This window comes from Pyxicephalus adspersus, chromosome 1 (assembly GCF_032062135.1).
Source record: "Pyxicephalus adspersus chromosome 1, UCB_Pads_2.0, whole genome shotgun sequence".
Classification (NCBI taxonomy): Eukaryota; Metazoa; Chordata; class Amphibia; order Anura; family Pyxicephalidae; genus Pyxicephalus; species Pyxicephalus adspersus.
This window is the reverse complement of record NC_092858.1, coordinates 62237324-62256863: the sequence shown is the minus strand read 5'-3', so window position 1 is coordinate 62256863 and position 19540 is coordinate 62237324.

The window sequence follows — 19540 nt, the reverse complement described above, 5'->3', positions numbered from 1 at the left end:
TTATGGGTACATAGTGGTTTTCTTTGTACTGAATTGTCAGTTTTATATTAAACACCGGGGGCTATTAATAAAATGGGAATCTGACTTTTCCTCAAACATTCCCTGGTGGGAATCAATTACCGCCATTTGAAACACATGGACCTGGAAAATTCCCACAAGGTAATGTTTGAGAGAATGTCTGATTCCCTGTTTTATAATTAGGCCTCAGGTCTAAATGTGGTCTTGATGGGTGGGATTCAGGCCTTCATTGCCGATCTGCTGCAAATAAGCCCCTGCTGGGGAAGAACAAAAATAAGAGGCCGTTTATTAGGCTAAGAAGCACAAGGAATAGACATTAGACCAGTGGAAATATGCACTATGGTCTGATAAATCCACATTTAAGATTTTTTGGTTCCACCTGCCATGTCTTTATGAGATTCAGAAAGGGATATGTGGATGGATCCGACATGTCTAGTTAACATGAAGTGGGAGGTGTGATATGTGGGAGTACTTTGCTGGTGACTCTGACAAGTGATTCATTCAAAATTCAAGGCCCATTTATTCAGCATGTCTGCCACAGTACCCACCCATTTGGTTTGCACTTAGTGGGGCCAACAATTGTTTTTCAACAGGACAATAATCTCAAAGACAACTCCAGGCTGTGTAAGGGCTATTGACCAACAAGGACAGTGATTTAGTGCTGCATCAGATGAGCAGGCCTCCATAGTCACCCAACCTAAACCTAAAGAAATGATTTGGACAAGAGTTGGACTGCAGATTGAAAGCAAAGCAGCCAATAAGTGCTTAACACCCCTAGGAACTTCACAATTGCTAAAACAAAACATTCCAGGTGAAATATGTTGGAGCATGAGGTGGGCCATCCACTACAATTTGCAAGCAAGACCAGCTATCATTAGCCAACTGGAAGTAGGAATTCAATGACCTCCAGCTTGGATTGAATAGTGTTCTTTAGTGAGTATATTGAGTATATTGTGTATATATGAGCAACTATTTCTAATTTTCCCTAATACTGCTAATATTAGTAGTTTACTAGGCCAAACTTGGAAAATTTTTGTCACTGGGATATAATTTGGTCAATTGTAATTTTTTTTCTTAAATATAAGCACCAAAGGGGGAAAAGGAGTAAGTGGATTTCTGTGGGTACCTAATAGACACATGCAAAGCAATAAATACAGGCTTTGTTTTTTTCTTACCTTCATGTATAAAACCAGCCATATACCAGAAAATATTGGTACAAAGGTTCAACGCATTACATATCAGAAGTCATTAGCTTAAAATAATTAATTAACATAAAAACCTTATACCATATGCTATTATAAATATAGGCATATTTCATTATTCTGAAGGAATACCAATTCTTATCTCTCAAAAAAGCTTTAATTAGTGTGATACATGTTTGTGTAGGAACCCATATATAATTTTCTATTGTGTCATTCTCTTCTTCCTTATTTACTTGTCCTAGCAAAATGCAACAGGATTTAATTCCTTGGTACTCGACATGAGATTTTCTCTTGAAAAGACCAATTTTGTTTACAAGCATTTACCCGGCTCTCCACAGTCTCCATGGTTACTAAAAGTCTCCTAGGTATAGCTGACCTGTTGCTTTCACATTGTGAAAGCCAAAAAAGAAAAAAAAGTTCAAAAAAGAGCAAAGTCTAAATGAACAGTTTGAGTGTTCATTTCAGGCTCTTTCTTGTCCCTCCCCGCATGCAGAGTGCTTGATACATCCACAACAAAATAAAAGGTTTGTCCTTCATAAATAAGGGCTAAATTGGTCTGTGGGAAGTATATGCTTGTGCTTTTACTTGATTTGAATAGTTTTAAGCAGCTTGCTATTTTTTATGAACTTACAAGACCCCTCTCTGAAATAAGGACATGTTTATTTGTTGTGGTAGAACATTTTATACTTCTGCAAAAATGTTACTAAACTTGTTATAAAACAATCACCGAAAGGTATGGTTACTAATAGTTAAAATGTCATCATACCAAGAAGGATGAGATTAAGAAAAAGTGATAAAGCAGCATAAATTCCCTTGGAAGATGCAGTTGTTGGCAGTGACTAAAATACTTTATTTTGGATTTTATGTTTATGTGAGAGATTTTTTTTTCTGACTTACATTTTTCATGGACCAACTAACTTCCCCCAACCACCACCTCACCCCAAAATATGAAATGAAAACAAGCAATGTAACTACCAGGTTTATACAAAATATTCTGGTAAAATATGTATGTTCTCATTGGGTGACAATGCATACTTAATTTAAAAAGTATTAATATACAACCACCCTTATGTTGGATAGGAAATTTTGTATAAACCTAAAATTGTATATTTCTTCTTATAATTCTCCTTCAAAGGGTGCTTGTTTTGCAATTTACAGTCTCAAATTATATTTAGATTGAGCCATTTATACTTGTTTATTACATATATTTTTTGTCCTTTCTACTCAATGTGATTTTTTGAAAATGGCAAAAAAAAAAAAAAAAAAAACACCTTCAATTCCGCAGTGCAGTCTGATTGCTCAGGGGGTGTCCGGCATCAGGTCCCCTGTCATTCCAGCGCTCCGGGTGCCACCATCTTCTGCTCTTCTTCCGGGTTCTTCATCCTACGTCAATCGACCAAGGCACAAGATCGGGTGATGTAGGATGAAAAAACAAATTGCCGATCTAACTTTTGCATGCGTGAGATCTGCAAATTTTTCTCTTTGAGTCAAAAGGCTCATGTTCAAGATGCTTGGCCATGTGCAGAAGGAGCACCCAAGAGCCTCCCTGGATGCCTGATGTAGGTATCCCGGGAGGCTTTGCGCTCCCATAATCATTCTAGATTACCTAGGTGGTTAAGAATAAGGGAGCGGTGCTGCACCCTTTTTTATTTAAAAATAGGGTGTTGCACTTTAAAAACAACAACAGAATTTTTACTTAACATAAATGGGTTGTTTACCCTTTTATGTAAAGTGGATTTTCTGAGTTTAGGTACGCTTTAATGGTTGCTTATCAGCAGTGGTAAACAAAAGTAATTATTTTTTGTAAAAATGTCCAATATAGCAAAATTTTTTAAGTTACTTGCAAAGCCATGGTTTTAGCAACAATAAGTGATGGGAAAGAAGTTGAATGATCCCGCAGAACATGTCCCAAATGTTTTAAAAGTTTGTTTTTTCAGTAACTTTTAAGTCAGACAAATGTGTTTTTCCCAAAATCTACCCCATGCACCAGTACCATTTTCACAAAAAATGTTTCCAGATTTCAAGGCGAAAGCCATTTCATGAAATTCACCTGTTTATCCCTTCTTCAAACTCTGCAGTTTAGTTCCTAGGTCTGCAAACATGCAAAACAAAAGCATCCCCTTCTCCCTCTTGTATTTTTCATTTATTGCATATTATGAAAAAAGAAATGAACTATTCTAGGTGACAAGGAACAAATATGAAAACTATGGTAGAAAGATCTCACTTCTGTAATTACCAAGACCCTACCTAGAACTCAAATATTATTTCTGGAATCTATCTTATAAAATTATCCAATGATCCACCATGCCCATCATTCCAATGCCAATATATTTTTTTATGTACGTACCAACTTGTAATAGCACAAGGATACCATTCATTTTAATCAAATGTCAGCAGCATTCGATCAATAAATACTTCACAGCAAGCTAGTAAAATGTGAAATTCGTGTAAAATTCTACACAATACAAGAAATATACAAATCAAAACAAATGTTCCATATAAATGCTGATTAGCTTCCTTTTAACATTGTGCGATACGTTTGAGTTAGCCAAGGGGAGCCTTTGTGAGACTGATTTAATACATTGTTCTGGACAATACAAAACCATAATAGATCAGAACAATTTACTAAACCTGAAATGTGAACATTGAATACAATCTACAATACATATTGGTGTGATAAGTAGGATGGGTTGGGCACATGCTGTTATCTACTATTGAATTATTTTCTGCATTGTAATAAATAGTGCAATAAATAACCTAGACTTCTGTTATATATTTAATATAATTGTTTCCTTTTCTTTTTAAACCTGTTTTGCTAAGTATTGTGGCAACAGGGTGATTTTCTCATACTCTCATGGGTAACATAAATAACACTCCTATCTCCAATTAATGTTATCTGTGGTTTCCGTGCCTTCTAATCCAGATATCCAGGTCTTGCCCAGAATAGATTTCTGACAGAAGGATTAACTGGATTTCTCATTACCTTGGCATGTCTAACCACATATCACAGTAAAAAATGCATGATGACATTAAAATGATTTCCTCACAGAAATACAATTAAACAGCACTATTTAACTATGATGGAGTATTTTTCATTATTGGAAAATATTTGGATAATAGTATAGGCATGTGCCATACCGTGGTAAACTGCCATTGGGATGGCATCAAGTATACAGGAACCTAGCTATGCTTTCTATACAGGTAAAACAGCCATAGCAAAAGTAAATGAGCTGAAAGAGCTCTTTACAAATTTTTAGGTGACAAATAAAGGATTGTTTTTTTTTAAGCAAGGAGACTAGCGGCAAAAAAAGCAGGTGTTTTAACCCCTCCTGACTCCATAAACAATGATAGAAGTTTTGCTATAATGCAGTTATCTGAATAACCAAAGGGCCTCCAAACTTGAATACAGCATTAGCAAGGTAGAGACCTCCGTAACAAGAAGATTCAAGCCATTTGTCCTTTCTTATACTCAGGCAGCTAGATTCTAACCAAAGTGATCAAACATAAATGTGAACAGAACTAAAAGACATTCAGAACTGTTGTAATATATCCAGGTTACACAGGTGGCAATCAGAGTTCTATAACAGTCAGATTTCTGTTCTATATAATGTTTAAATGGATACTGAGCCTCCATATGAAATATTTTTAACTCTAACATGCCTAAATTTTTTGAAGTATGTCCAGTAAAATAGTCAATTTGCTTTTGTGTGGATTTGTGCTGATAGTATATCATGTACAGTGTTTTTTATATTTTTCAATTCATTTATTTTTTCATTCTAATTATATGAATGGTAATATCACATATATCCATAAAACATCTATTACATGTCTTCTTTGCTCTCCATCCCTGATCAAAAAGGAAGTTTAATTAATGAGATTTGTTCATTAAAGTCTGAGAGATACCTAAGCAATATAGTTATGTCACTTTATTGGGTCTATATAACCCATAGTGCATTTATACATCGCTGAGTCATCTTCTTTTCTCAACCTCACAGCAGTTGCATATTTAAATATAACAGCAATAATATACACTTGGTCCCAAACTAAGTTACATACACACGTCTTCAGGCATTCACCAGGCATCTCAGGATACAGGTTTCATACACAAATATCCAGAGTAAATAAAGCACCCTGGAGCATCTCTGAAATACGGTAAATATCCCACATATCAGTACATAATTACAGAAAGATTTCAGACCCCATGATCTAAGGTTCTTTGATCTTGTCTTGAGCTCAGAGAAGCCTCAGGACCTTTTCTGTACTCTGATATGGTTTTAGTTATTCTTTTGCTGTATATAACATATGTCTGGGAGTACTCACTCTTTTGCTGGCTAGGTTACTTGTACATTAAGGGCAAAGAGACAGTATAACACATAAGCAGTTTCATCAGTGGTGCATTGATAGAAGGCCATCAGATAAAAATGTGAATTTCACCGTACGCTTCCCCTAGCATGCAATATAACCTTTAGCCTACCCTAAATCAACCTGCTTCTTACAATTTAAACTTAACAATTAACCAAACACTTAACATTGCACATTTTCTTGAATTTACCATAAACCTGAAAATGAATCCCCTACCCTAATACATACTATTCACCCTTGTCACCCTTGTCAAGTATGTGATGCCAAATTTGGAAAATATTTTTCATGTACCTCAATTTTTCCTATAATAAGGTAAATAGACTGAATGAGGCTGTTAGTAATTGTATTGCTGCAGAATTGTGGTGTTTTATTTGGGATCCAGGCCCGGAGTGTCTTGGAAGTAATGGGTGGGCCAGACACTCCATCCCTTTTCCAGGCCAGAGATTGAGAATAAGTGATGTAGGCATTAACCAGCAGAAGAAGAGGGCAGTGCCTGGTGTACCCTCTATGCCAGGACAAAGAAAGAATCCAAAAGGCGCGGGGCTGAATCAGATCTGATTGTGGAGGGATCAAGGGCTCTTCGGAAGTAAAGGTAAGTGTAATTTTTTTTTTTTTTTAAAGTTCTGCTTTAGGCATTGGCTCATGGACTTGAGGAAAGTCAACTGTATGACCAGAAGCTCAGATCCACTGCCATGCAGATGAACGGAAGCATTTGGGGCATAGTTGAGCCTATTTCAATGCCGCAGTCAACTGCAAGTCTGAAATGTCCCTAACTAAATTGCCAAGATATTACACAAGGTACAATGCATGCATTGCAAATACAAACAATGACACAGGAGGAGAGTTTAGCTGCAATATGTATAATATGTACACTCATAAATTGTAATTTTCAAAAAAAGCATCTGTATTGTGCAGATACACACCAGTGTACAGTGTATAGATGTTGTGCAACTGTTGCTATAAAATGTGTCAGAGGTGATAACTTTCCACTGCTGAATATTTAAAGAAAAACATGAACTTTAAGTAATTTCTACATTTCAGCTTGCTATGCAATACTGTACCCCCCCCCCCCCCCCCCCTCTGACTTGCATTAAAGAATACACATGAAACGTATAAACATATTTTATCTTAGTTACATTTCTTCTTTTCATTTTTATTTCATCTGAGCTGCTTTATTTCTCTGAAAGCCTTATACTTAATTCAGCACATGGGCTGAAAATAGAAATAACAATGTATGCAAAAGAGCAATGTCTGTTATGCATTTATTGCTGTCTGTGTCTTCATTAGGCTATTTACTCCCTGATTTTACTGATCACCAATGTCTTTGAGATTTAAGCTAGGGTTAGGTTAGGTTCAAGTTACCAGTGGCACGTATTTAATTTGCAGATATTTGACAGATTTCTGCTCACTGATGAATGTGCAGTACAGGAAGTGAAGGGAAATTACCCTAATGAGGTTACCCAAAATGGAAAAAAAATATTTTGCCTTTAGATATACTTTAAGGTGAATGTAGCCATATTAGTACATTTGAAACTACTTAGTTGATTAATGTGGACAATACTTTTTATTTGCACTTACATTTTCAGGACAAGGTTTCCTAGTACCCCATTTTCAGTTTAGGCAGTCCTAATACCCCCAAATGTTCTGTCATATTTTATTTGGGATCCTAACCCACAGGTTTGGATTTCTTCCTTTACCCCAGATAACCCAGCTTGTATGTACTTTATGTCTTCAGGTCATCTCATTACAAGCAGTAGCTGCATGCCAATATGATTTCTGTGTAAAGAAGGTGCCATCTAGTGGAGTGTGTGCAACCTACAGATAAAATACAAAACTGCTGTTCAGTTTTATAGATAAAAATTAGGAAAAATACTAACAGCAAAAAGGATATAAATAAAAGATTAGAACAAACATTCTATTAACAAAAGGTGATTCTTTATACATACATGTATACACCCCACTATATGCTTCTATGTGTCACAAAAAATGTCTTGTAAGCTGAAATCTATCTATATATATAAACCATAGATGCAAATTGTTTTCTGCTTTCCAGTTGCCCCAGTTTATGAAGATCCAGTTGCATTGTTAAACCAACTAAAGTATTATCAAATGTTTATCCCAGTTTTATCTTTAGTTTTGCACTGGTGTGCAGAGTTTTCCTTTGTGCTTACTCTGATTTCACTGCAGATTGTGAGCTTTTCACATTGTGCATTAGAAACTGCAGCAAGTCAAACAGAACCTGCTTCTTTTTCTGGCTGGTGGATATCTACCATCATTCAGGTCTTTCCTGACCAAATGAACTGTCCTTGACCACCTCCTTACACTGGATATCAGTTCTTTCAATCATAGGGTTTGATTTAATAAAGTTCACCAAAGCTGAAGAGGATACACTTTCGTCAGTGAAACTGGGCGATCCAGCAAACCTGGAATGGATCTAGTCCAGGATTCAAAACATTTGCTAGCAAAAACCAAATGACTTTGAACAAATTTATTCCAGGTTTTCTGAATCACCCAGCTTCATTGATGAAAGTTTGTCCTCTCCAGCCTTTAAGAGCTTTATTAAATCAGGCCCATGGAGTCTTACATTGTAACAACATAGTGATGTCACAGGATTTTTAATCAGGTAATAGCAAGCAATTAAAAATATTATTAATATTATTTTGTAATCATAATCATTTTCATGAGGGTGAAAAGGAAGAAGAAGGAAAGGCAAAATACATATACAAATACCTCTGTAGTATACAAAAACTGTGAAGTCCATATCCTTATAAGACTTCTCTTACCAAACAACTGTACCTAATAACCTTAGATTTATTATGAACAAATATTAAATAACTGTGTTCAGCACTGGGTACCATTATTTAATATTTGTTCATGATAATGTGAATTCCAACTTCAGCTTTAAAGTGGAACTAAACTTTGTTAGCAAGCAAGTTTCTTGTATTGCAGAAGGGACAGGTACTGCCCTTTCTGTAATAAAACATACTTACCTACCTGTAAAGAATACTGAGCCACACATGCAGCTATCCCACACTGGAGTTTCATCATTCTGACCCCCTCAATCAAGATGGCCAAAGTCCCAAACTCAGAAGCAGACTAGATATAGATGGTAGTATCCAAGACAGAGTGAAGAGAGATGAGTGTAATTTAAAACATTTCAACAGGCAAGTAGGTTTATTTTAATGTAGAAGGGACATCACATCGTCTGTCTCTTCTTTAATAAAAGACTTGCCTGATCACAGCCAAGCATATATGTAATTCATTTTTAACTAAATAAAATACATGCCATTTATTGACCCACATTATGTCAATGTGCTGTAGATAACCTGATACATAGTGAGATATAATTCAGTATATAACAATAGCTATATATAACATTTATAAATCAATTTCTGTTCTCCATTCCATTATCATCAAACCAAATGACAGTATATTATTTAACCCTCAACTCCAGACAAATTATTTTATTTTGGTTTAGGTTAGTGGGATAGGGTTATAACCTCTGCTCTCTAGGGAGATTTCCCTTAATTTCTTGCATAATTTCTTAATTTATTGCATTTCTGTTTCAAACATTTATAAGGTGTAGTTTTCAAGCATGTCCTCATTTATTTCAGATATACCCATATTTTTTTATTTTTTCAAAGCAAATTGATTTTATTTTTGTGAAAGTTGCCCCCAAGTAGCACTTGGCCATACGTTTTTTACATGCCTATGAATTTAAAATCCTCCTTGTTTGATTTTTTTATTTTTTGCAGTCCTGATAAAGAAGGATTTTGCTGGCTGCATATCTGTTGCTGAACAATGAATTTTAGCCTTATCTACCATATCCATATCATTCTCTACAGTTTTTTATCTGATATTTGCTTTGGACCTCTGCTGGGGTGACTGTTGATGAAAGCAGCTTGAACAGTCATTGTGTTTTGAATATATTATAATTCTTCTTTGACATTAAAGGCCAAATTTGGTGTTTCTGCACTATAAAACATTGTATTTTTCATCACATTTCTAATATTGTTACTACTGCTGATTGTAAATCACCATTGTTGATAGATTCAAAGTAGCACATAGCAGGCCTCCTTCTCTACTCTAAGAATGCCCATTTTTCTTAGCATCTAAGTCTACACCATTGCATACCATATGACTATTTTTAGCTGTGGAATTTTCCTTCCTCTGGGTCAATCAAACGTTAGATGTTCAGAAGATGCACTGAGCTTTTCTTTTGGTATTTTCTGCAAAACTGAACTTGGTGGGCATTCAGTATGTGTAATTCCAAACTAAAACTTTCTAGCTGTGACAAGACGTACATAACAGCTCGACTCTGTTGTTTGCTTGTTTATTTTTTAGTTTACATTAAATAAGTGCTGTTCTTTTCAGATGGAATTTATTCTTACATCCCAGGAAACAAAGAAGTGCATGTATTATTACCACTATGAACTGCAAACGATAAAAGAAACCCAAATAAAAATAGGCAATTACTGTGAAAAAAAACAAAGGAAATGTATGTACAAAGTCAACAAAATAGCTTGGATAAATTATAGTTTGTAGAAAATGTAAAACTACTGTGCACTTTATTCCTATGAAAAGACAGATGTGTTGTGATACCTTTTAATGCATTCCATTAATGTGTCTGATTTTTTTCCACAATAAAATACGACCTGTAGGGATTGATTTAATAATGGTTATAATTGTAGGGTTCTGGGCTAAACAAACAACATGCTTTCCATTATTGAAAAGCATACTGAACTGTCCCATAATGTACCATTGTTTCCTTTAATTACAATCTAGGAGGATTTAATAGAAGCTGTAGAAAGAGCAGCCTTGCATTTAATACAGCTGGAAAGGACAATGAACTTGGCATTTATGTTTAGCGAGAATTTGCTTAGTTTGCAGTGGAAGTAAATGATGTAACACTTAACCTGCTCTGGCTGCAGTTTCTATGGGGCTTTTCCCACTAGCATAATTTTTTGATAACATATTTAAAGGGCACATGTCAGCCTATTTAATACAAAGATTAAAATACATTTAGTTATCTATATGCATACTAAGGCTTTATTTACCCTTTATAAAATTCATATATATTATCAATTCTTTTTTTAGAACTGCACCCAACTGAAGTTAAAATTCAGGCACATTTAAAAACAATTTAGGCAGGTATGTGTTCATTAAAACCCACTGTGTGTTTCTAAATGCAGCTATTAGACTGTGACTTGACTGTGAATGTGACTTGGTATTATAGAGGAATTACCTTGAAAACACAAAAAAAACAAAAAACACTTACCTTCAAGGCCGCAGGGCAGTTCGATCACCCAGGGGGTGTCCGACGTTGGGTCCTGCATCAACTCTGCAACTGTCTGGGAGCCGGTGCTCCGGGTGCCACCATCTTTGTCTTATCTTCCAGGTTCTTCATCCTACGTCACCCAACCCAGGCACGAGATCGGGTGACAGAGGAAGAAAAAAAAATTGACGATCTCTTGTGTGCTCTTGGAGGAAAAAGGTTCCTTCTGCACTTGCCCGCGATGCTCAGACATGCACAGAAGGAGTGCCCAAGAGCCTGACGTAGGTATTCCGGGAAGCTTTGTGCTCCCATTCATTTTTGACCACCTAAGTGTTCTCTACCCTATTATGTAAAGTGAAAATTCTGAGTTTAGATACGCTTTAACTTCATGCAGTTATAGATATATATAGCAGTGCTGAGAATGGAGGAGGAAGAAGCAGCACAAAGATACAGTCAGTTTTTCTGCAGTGCTCATGTGTGTTATGTGATTTGCTATATTGCCTATGTTCTCATTTTATAAAGGTATACTATTTATTTAACTTAACTTCAGGAAGATATAAAATACATACATAGAACAATTTTGTATTCATTAATACAGCAGTTACTATATATAGTTTTAATACAAGAAAAAGGTGTACCTAAATTTGACTCCTGCAATCCAATGTACAGCAGAGACTAGTAGACAGGGAATAATTAGTGCTACGGTGTTTAGGTGTTGGCAAAAAACAAGCTAATAGGGGCGGGGGGAGCAGAATGACAGAGAAATGAGGGTATGAGTGTTAGGCTACGTTAGGCTACATATGTCAGATGATTCTTGTCCGATTATCGCCTTGGGGCTGGTATCGGGCGAGAATCTGACATGTGTACAGTGCTCGTCCGAAATCGTTCATAATTTCCCTCCTGGGGGATCGATGATCAGCAAACGATCATAATACAAGTAAAGGGGAGAGAGCACAGCAGGGTGCCACTCACACATTCTCCCCACTTCCCTCTCCATGGAGCAGAATGGCACTGTATGTACAGCGATTGTTCATGCATCTTTTCCTCCTTTCCAACAACAAAAAAATCTAATGAGTGTACATAGCCTTACATTACTTAACTGTGGTAGAAAAATAGGTCAAGCGCTCAGGCTGCCTATGCTATGTGACAGAGCTTTGTAAATCTCAGGAAGTAATGGTACAAAATGCAAATCCTTTGTAAACACTTTTTATATACAGCCATGAAAAAAGAAAATTCAATTCAATAGGATTTCAGTACATAATTAAAACAACTTGGCCTTTAAGGTTTTTAAATTAGTTAAGTAAAACCTCAAATGAACAGCAATATGGCATTTTATATACTAAGTACATCCTTGGCACTTCCAAAGGAATTAAGCGGTTAAGTAAAAGCCAGGTACTGCTTATTAAATGCAAGAAACATCAGTACAGATGCACCTCACTTAATGACCAGGTTACAGCCTGGTCGTTTGGCGAATTAGACATTAAGTGACGAGCATAGTAAGGAGCCGGACTGCCAAGATGTACACGTGGAGGAGCATGCATCAGTGACAGGTTCAGTGACAGCCTGCAGATCCAGATCGAAGAGGATTGCTGCTGAGGATGGAGCCAGACTCTACAAGTTTCAGTTAGCATGGCATTTGGTAAAGTTCATAACAGTATGATTACAAAAAGACCAACAAGTATGGCCTGTTTGGAAGGGTGCCAGGGGAACATCTTTCCTCTCTAAAAAAAACATAGCAGCATGACTTAGATTTGCAAAGTTACATCTGAACAAACCACAAGACTTCTGAAACTATTTCACAGACAAAGCCAATGTGGAGATGAGAATAATCAAGCATAGCATATCAGCAAAAACACCTACCACTTTTCAAGTACAGTGGTGGACGGGTGATGACTTGGGCTCATTTTGCAACCACAGTACCTGGGTGCCTTGTAGTGAATGAGTCAGCCAAGAACTTCTCTGTATACCAAATATAGAGCCATTTGTGCCACAGCTAAAACCTGGGTGAAATTGGGTCATGCAACAGAACAATGATGCCATGCACAACGGCAAATTTACAACAGAATGGCTAAAAAGAATAGAATAAAGGTGTTTTAATGTTCAAGTCCAGACCAAAACCTGATTAAAATGCGGATGTACAACTTAAAAGAATTGTGAATAAATTAATTCCTGCAAACCACAATAAACTAAAGTTTGGTGAAGAAGAGTAGGCTAAATTCCATCACAATCATGTGAGAGACTGATAATGTTATACAGAAAACAAAGATTTACAAGCTACTGAATCATAGAATGTACTTTATGTCATGTATGTTTTTCACACATGACTATTCCATTTGGCTTCATTTTTGTTGAATAAATTATGACATGGTAAAATCTGTTTTGTGTTGTTTTACACCCGATGTTGAATTAAATTAAATTTGGAATTTGCTAAGGTCTAGGTGATGTCCTATGTCCTGATATGTAAAAACTTAGAAATGAAAGCAGGTGTACTTTCTTTTTACAAGACTGTATTTATTTCAAGTTTGTATTTGGCTTTAAGCTATGTTAACAAGCTTTATTGGGCACATCAAACTATTATCAAAGATGTCTGGATGGAGCCTGTACCAGCATTAATACATAGAACTTTTTAGTGGCTTTTCATCACTTGAAGTGTAATTATTTTATAGTTTGAAGGTCTGTGGATTTAAAGCTGAAAGCAGCCCGATGCAAAGTTGAAATACATGTGCATATTTACATTGTGTTATTGCCCGCAAAGGATTTGTAATTCTATGCGACCAGTTTTGTGATCCAAATACCCATTTTTCAAACAGCAACCAGGATCCTTGATATCCACCACATCCAGCTAACTGGTAAATGATGGAGCACTTCACCTGTCAGCTGGTTGTCAGCACTAGCGCACTGCAGGAGAGCATGACTGGCTGGGGACTATACAAAGAGTTTTGGAGTGTATGTGTGTTACCAAGCTGAAACAAGCATTCCATTCAGAAGTTTAGACTTCATTCTGACTTCTTGTTTGAAAATTCTGTTTCAGGTCAGTAAAATGGCTGGTCCAATGTTTTAGCACCAATTTCTTTCTTACATACCCTTTATAAGGAATTGAAATTTTTGAACTCTTTTCTTGAGAACCTTTCTTGTGCTTCTGGCAATACCTGATAGATAAAAGATAATGCCCAAAGTAATATTTTTTTTATATTCTTGTATCCTCTGCTGGGCTTTGTATTAAATTTACTGTGAAGTTGTCTTAGATCCTTAGCAAAACTGGGAACAGCATTAAAAAATGCTTAACTCCATGAAACTGTTTAAACTTTACTCCCCTTACATAACTTTAACTGTTACTAGAAGCTTTCATATATAAAACAACTTGTTTTTTATGACAGAAGAGCCTTTAAATAAAGGTCACACCCAAAAACAAAACAGAGATAAAATATTGAAGTATCACAACCAAAATAAATATGCATATGAAAGTGTGCTTTCTATCCCATGGCGACAGTTACGTAAATGTGAAAGTGCTTTATTCCCAAGGCGCCCAATCTTTTAAAAGTAAGTTGCAGTTGGAGAACCAAAGCAACTACCTAATTAATACTGTGTATGGTAATTACGGATAATAAAATGCTCAGCAGTACCGCTTCCATTTTTTAGAACGTAGATTGAGAAGACGGCGAAGATGTAATCCCTGCAGCGGCAGTAAAAATGACGAATACAGAACTTCTTAATTCAGCCATATGCTGCTGACAGAATAAAATATTAAAGCAGGAATGAGCACTAAAAAGAAGATATTCCAAGCAATTATTTTAGTTAAAAGGTCTTCATTGTCAAGTTGTCAAAAGGTTTTTATGTGCCCTTTCCAGCTGGTGAAAGAGTGTTATGTTTTAGAGTGTGTTCATTGATCAAAATGAATCTGCAGAACAGGGCAGCACATAAAAAAAAAAATACATTGCATTTTGATTTCCATTAAAAGGCGCTAAACAAGGTCTCCTTTTTATAAGCAGAAACAACATGTGTCTTTTCTTACTGAAGAATCTCAGTGGAACGTTATGTCTTTCTTTCTTCTCTTCTCAAGCAGCAGACATTAACAACAAATGCAACAAAACTAATATGGCCATGAAAACACTTCTGTTATACAGAAAAGACAAGCTTTCTTTTGTATATAATACCTATTTATCTGGGTTGTAGAAACATATGTTATAAAGAAATGGCAGTATTGAGATGTAGTTTCAAATCAAGCTGTGTCTAAGAAAAGCTCAGCTCTTTAACCAAGTATTAAAAAAAAACATACTTGAGGGTTTAAAAGTGGGTGGTCTGCGTTTATTCTGGTTTAGATATCCAGAATTTAATGTAATATATTTATTTTAATTCATAGGTTTTCCCATAAGGAAGAGAAACAAAGAGGTACTTATTGTGGTCCGAAACCTAGAGACACCTTGGAGCAATAAGATGTGAATTCCTTGTTGGTAATATTTAACATTCATAGCAAATCATAAAGCACAGTAAAGCAGAGGTACAAGGGAAAAACAGATCTTTGCCTATGTATTAAAATCCTTTATTTTTGCACATTCTGTATAAAAAGTGTTACTTTTTTTAGAAAAGACTGCATAAATACCCATCATTTTTCCCATTAATCCTCTAAGTAAGTTCCCTCAGTTGGCTTCATAAGTATCATAATTATAATTAATTGCTGTAATTAAAAATTCACATGTTCCTAGAATACATACAACTGTCTCATTAGGACTCCATAGGAAGAAAATATATCTAAATAGCAACAGGGAAATCAAGGAACTATCAGGTGCACAGGCCCAGTACAATTTACATGCACACCAGTAAGGAATGGTTTACAAAAAAAATCTTAAACTTTATTTTACCCTTTACACTGTAAAAAACATTATTGGGAAAAATTGAAATAATATGACACTACTGCAACTCTGTCTACAGAAGGCTATTCAACAATTGTCCTCACCCAATTGACCTCTCAAAAATTATTAAAAACAGGCATATCCATAGTTCCACAAATCTGCCCAATGAAAGAGTAGGTAGGAGAAGAATATAACTGTAAAAATAAATAATACATAATAAATATTTTGCTACAAGACACATGGAAGACACATGTATAAAAAATATCTCTTTGGTCTTAGATCAAATTCCAATATGCAGTGGAAAGCCAACTTTGCACGTACATGACCATTCATTGGCATGGTCTACATGGTCTGGATCAGTCTACAGTAGATCTGGGGATGCATCTTCCAATATGAAAATGACCCTCACTCAAGTGGTATACCATCCTAAATGTCCTAGAAATTACCTATTTATTATTTTTTTTTCCTTAAATATAAGGAAAATAGGTCTTTGTAACTAAGTCGCACTGGACTACTATGAAGAAAGGCTTCTATGTGAAAATAAATAAACTATGCAACTTCTCATGTTTTTTAGCTTTGAAACTGGACAATACTTAAAACATTACCCTGCCCTCTAACCTAGTAAAAGAAATAAGTTAGGTGTTAGTGTAATGTAACAGTTCTGCCATGTATATAAGGGGTGTGGTCATATAGCCCCCACAATTCAATACAACCCCCCACATCATCATGGTTAGTGGTGGTTGAATTGCTCATATGGTGTTGATATTTTGGTGTGATCAAATGCCAAATTCGAACACCATTAAAGTCTATAGGGGGGAAATTTTGGGTTATTTTTTTAACTGTGTAGAACTGCAAGAGCAATCAGGGGAGCGGAGCTGACAGCTCTGCTCCCCTGATTGCTCTTGCAGCCCTAGCGTAACTGTAGTATGTGTTCTTGGATACAGATTCGCTATCCAAGAACACAGGAGTCCCACGGGATCCTTGGGCAGTAGAGGCTAAATGGGGACAAGCCTCCCCATTCATTCTCCCCTGGTGCTCTGTGATTGGCTCAGGAAAGGAAAATCCTAATGACACTTGAGCTGTCATCAGGGTTTACCTTTCCTCAGCCAATCACAGAGCACTAGAAGTGATGAATGGGGGGACTTTTCCCCATTTAACCTCTAGTGCCCAGGGATCCCACACTGACAGAAGGATTCCCACGGCTGTGCAGCTGTAGGAATCATCCTGTCAGTGTCATGGGCCGTGGAGTCACCGACAGTTCTGCTAGGGCTGCAAGAGCAATCAGGGGAGCGGAGCTGTCGCCCTAGCGTAACTTTAATATAAGTTCTTGAATAGCGATTTTCTATCCACGAACACAAGAGTCCCACGGCATCCCCGGGCACTGGAGGCTAAATGGGGACAAGTCTCCCCATTCATTCACCTCTAGTGCTCTGTGATTGGCTGGGGAATAGAAAATCATGATGACGCTTGAGCTGTCATCAGGGTTTACCTTTCCTCAGCCAATCACAGAGCACTAGAGGTGATCAATGGGGAGACATGTCCTCATTTATCCTCTAGTGACCAGGGATCCCACACTGACAGGAGGATTCCCACCGCTGTGCAGCCATGGGAATTATCCTGTCATTGTGGGATAACCTGTAAAAAAATAAAAGTTAGTTACACATTCAATAAATTACTTTAACAATAAGGACTCTTTTTTTAACACATTTTTTTACACACGAATTTGCAAAGTCGAATCCTGTGTTTTTCGGGTCAGGTCTATCGGAATTCGAACAGCCATATTCGGATCGAATATAAGGACAACCCAAATTTGAATACCAACACTAATCATGGCACACAGTATACAACACAACCCAATGCTACTAGCCTTAATCTATGTGTGTATTGTACAGTCTATTGCTGCTGGCTATTCCCAGGTCTTAGATTGACAGCCTTTGGGAACTGGGTAAGTTTACAAATAGCAGTACACATCTGAAAAGAACTTATATCTATTCCCCAACTTATCCATAACTAAGAAAAAACATTTTAGCTGGACTTGCACTTGAAGCAATCAAGTCCACTTTACTTAAGCTTCTCAAATCTCTTCTATTTTAAGCAAAAATAAAATGCTGATTTTTTCCTTTTAAACATTTTTATATGGCTTATAAAATCAACACTTATAGCATTATCATTTTTTGCTTAGCACATCTAATATGTACTGTTCATGCATGAATTTCTGAATCACAATGATGTGTTATTGTAAGAACTTAAATTATTATGAATTCCTGGAGAATTAACTTTAAGGATTAGGATGGGTTTATTCATATTGTACAAAATAAATGTATTTGAAGAACATTTGCTACACTATTTAGAGCAAAATGATGATGCATTTTCAGAGAATACACATTTTGAGCTATTATTGTAACATTTAACTACAATCAGTCAAATGAATTAACACTACCATGAGCTTGATTTACCTGGATGTGAAGTGAAATATCTTTAAACTTAGATTTTAAACAATGCATTTTTCCCCCATGCTATAGTTACATATTAAACCTTTCCACCTAAGGGTTTTTAGTCCTTTCTGTCCAGTGTTGCATTCTTCATTTCTACACATGCTCCAGCATATTCTCTTGTATTATTTATAATATAAAATACTGCAAAAAATGGATACAGATGTATCCATCTTGTATTATTTATAATATAAAATACTGCAAAAAATAGGACAGTAAGACCCCTTTTCTCCTCCCATATTGGCTTTAAAAGTAGCATACCCAAGAACTCAAGTGCACCTATGGCCAGGGATATATAAATAAAATATTTTATTAAACCAAATAGCAATTGCTTATAGTACATAAACTGCAATGGTGCTTGAAAACTTGTGACCCCTTTAACATTTTCTTGTCACTTTTTACATGTCCTAAAAGTAAATGAATAAAATCTTGTTCAGCAAATAAAAAAAAAAATATATTATATTTATTCATGATCCAATAACATACCTGTGTGTGGCAAAAGTAAGTGAATTGTAGTATTCAATGTGACTCCCTTCAGCAAAAAAAAAAAAAAAACTGCAACTAAACTTTAGCAGTAATTGTTAATCAGGCCTACACATTAACTTTGGGTTGAATGTTGATGGGTTTACTTACATAAACTGCTCACTTTAGGTCCTTTCACAAAATTTCAATTGTATTAAGGTCAGGACTTTGAATTAGCCATTCCAGAATATTACTTTTAATCTTCTTTGGTTGAACCACATATGTGTTCAGGATCCTTGTCTTGCTGCGTTACCTGCTATCTCTTGAGATTCAGTTCATGGACAGATGTCTTTCTTTAGAATTCCGTGGTAAAGTTCAGAATTCATTGTACCATCAATAATGGCAAGCCATCCAGGACCAGATGCGGCAAAACGGACCCAAACCAGGACACTCCTACAATTAAGTTTCAAGATGGAATAAGGTTCTTTTGCTGGAATGCAGTGTTTACCATTCTCCAAATGTATTGCTCGTCATTTAAGCCAAAAGTTCAATTTTGGCTTCATCTGTCCACAAAACGATTTTCCAGTAGCTTTCTGGTTTGTCCACATGATCTTTAGCAAACTATAGACGGTCAACAAAATTTATAGGGCTTTCTACTTGCTACATTTTTGAGCACATCATTAACTCATGAATATCAACATTTGCCAATGTTAGACAGGCCTTCAGTTGCCTAGAAGTCAGTAGTTTGATGGTCGACCACTTCTGGGTAGGGTACCAATGGTCTTGAATTTCCTCCACTTGTACAAAAACTGTCTAACTGTTGATTGGTCCAAACTCTTTAGAGATGGTCTTGTAACCTTTTCTATCTTTATAGGCTTT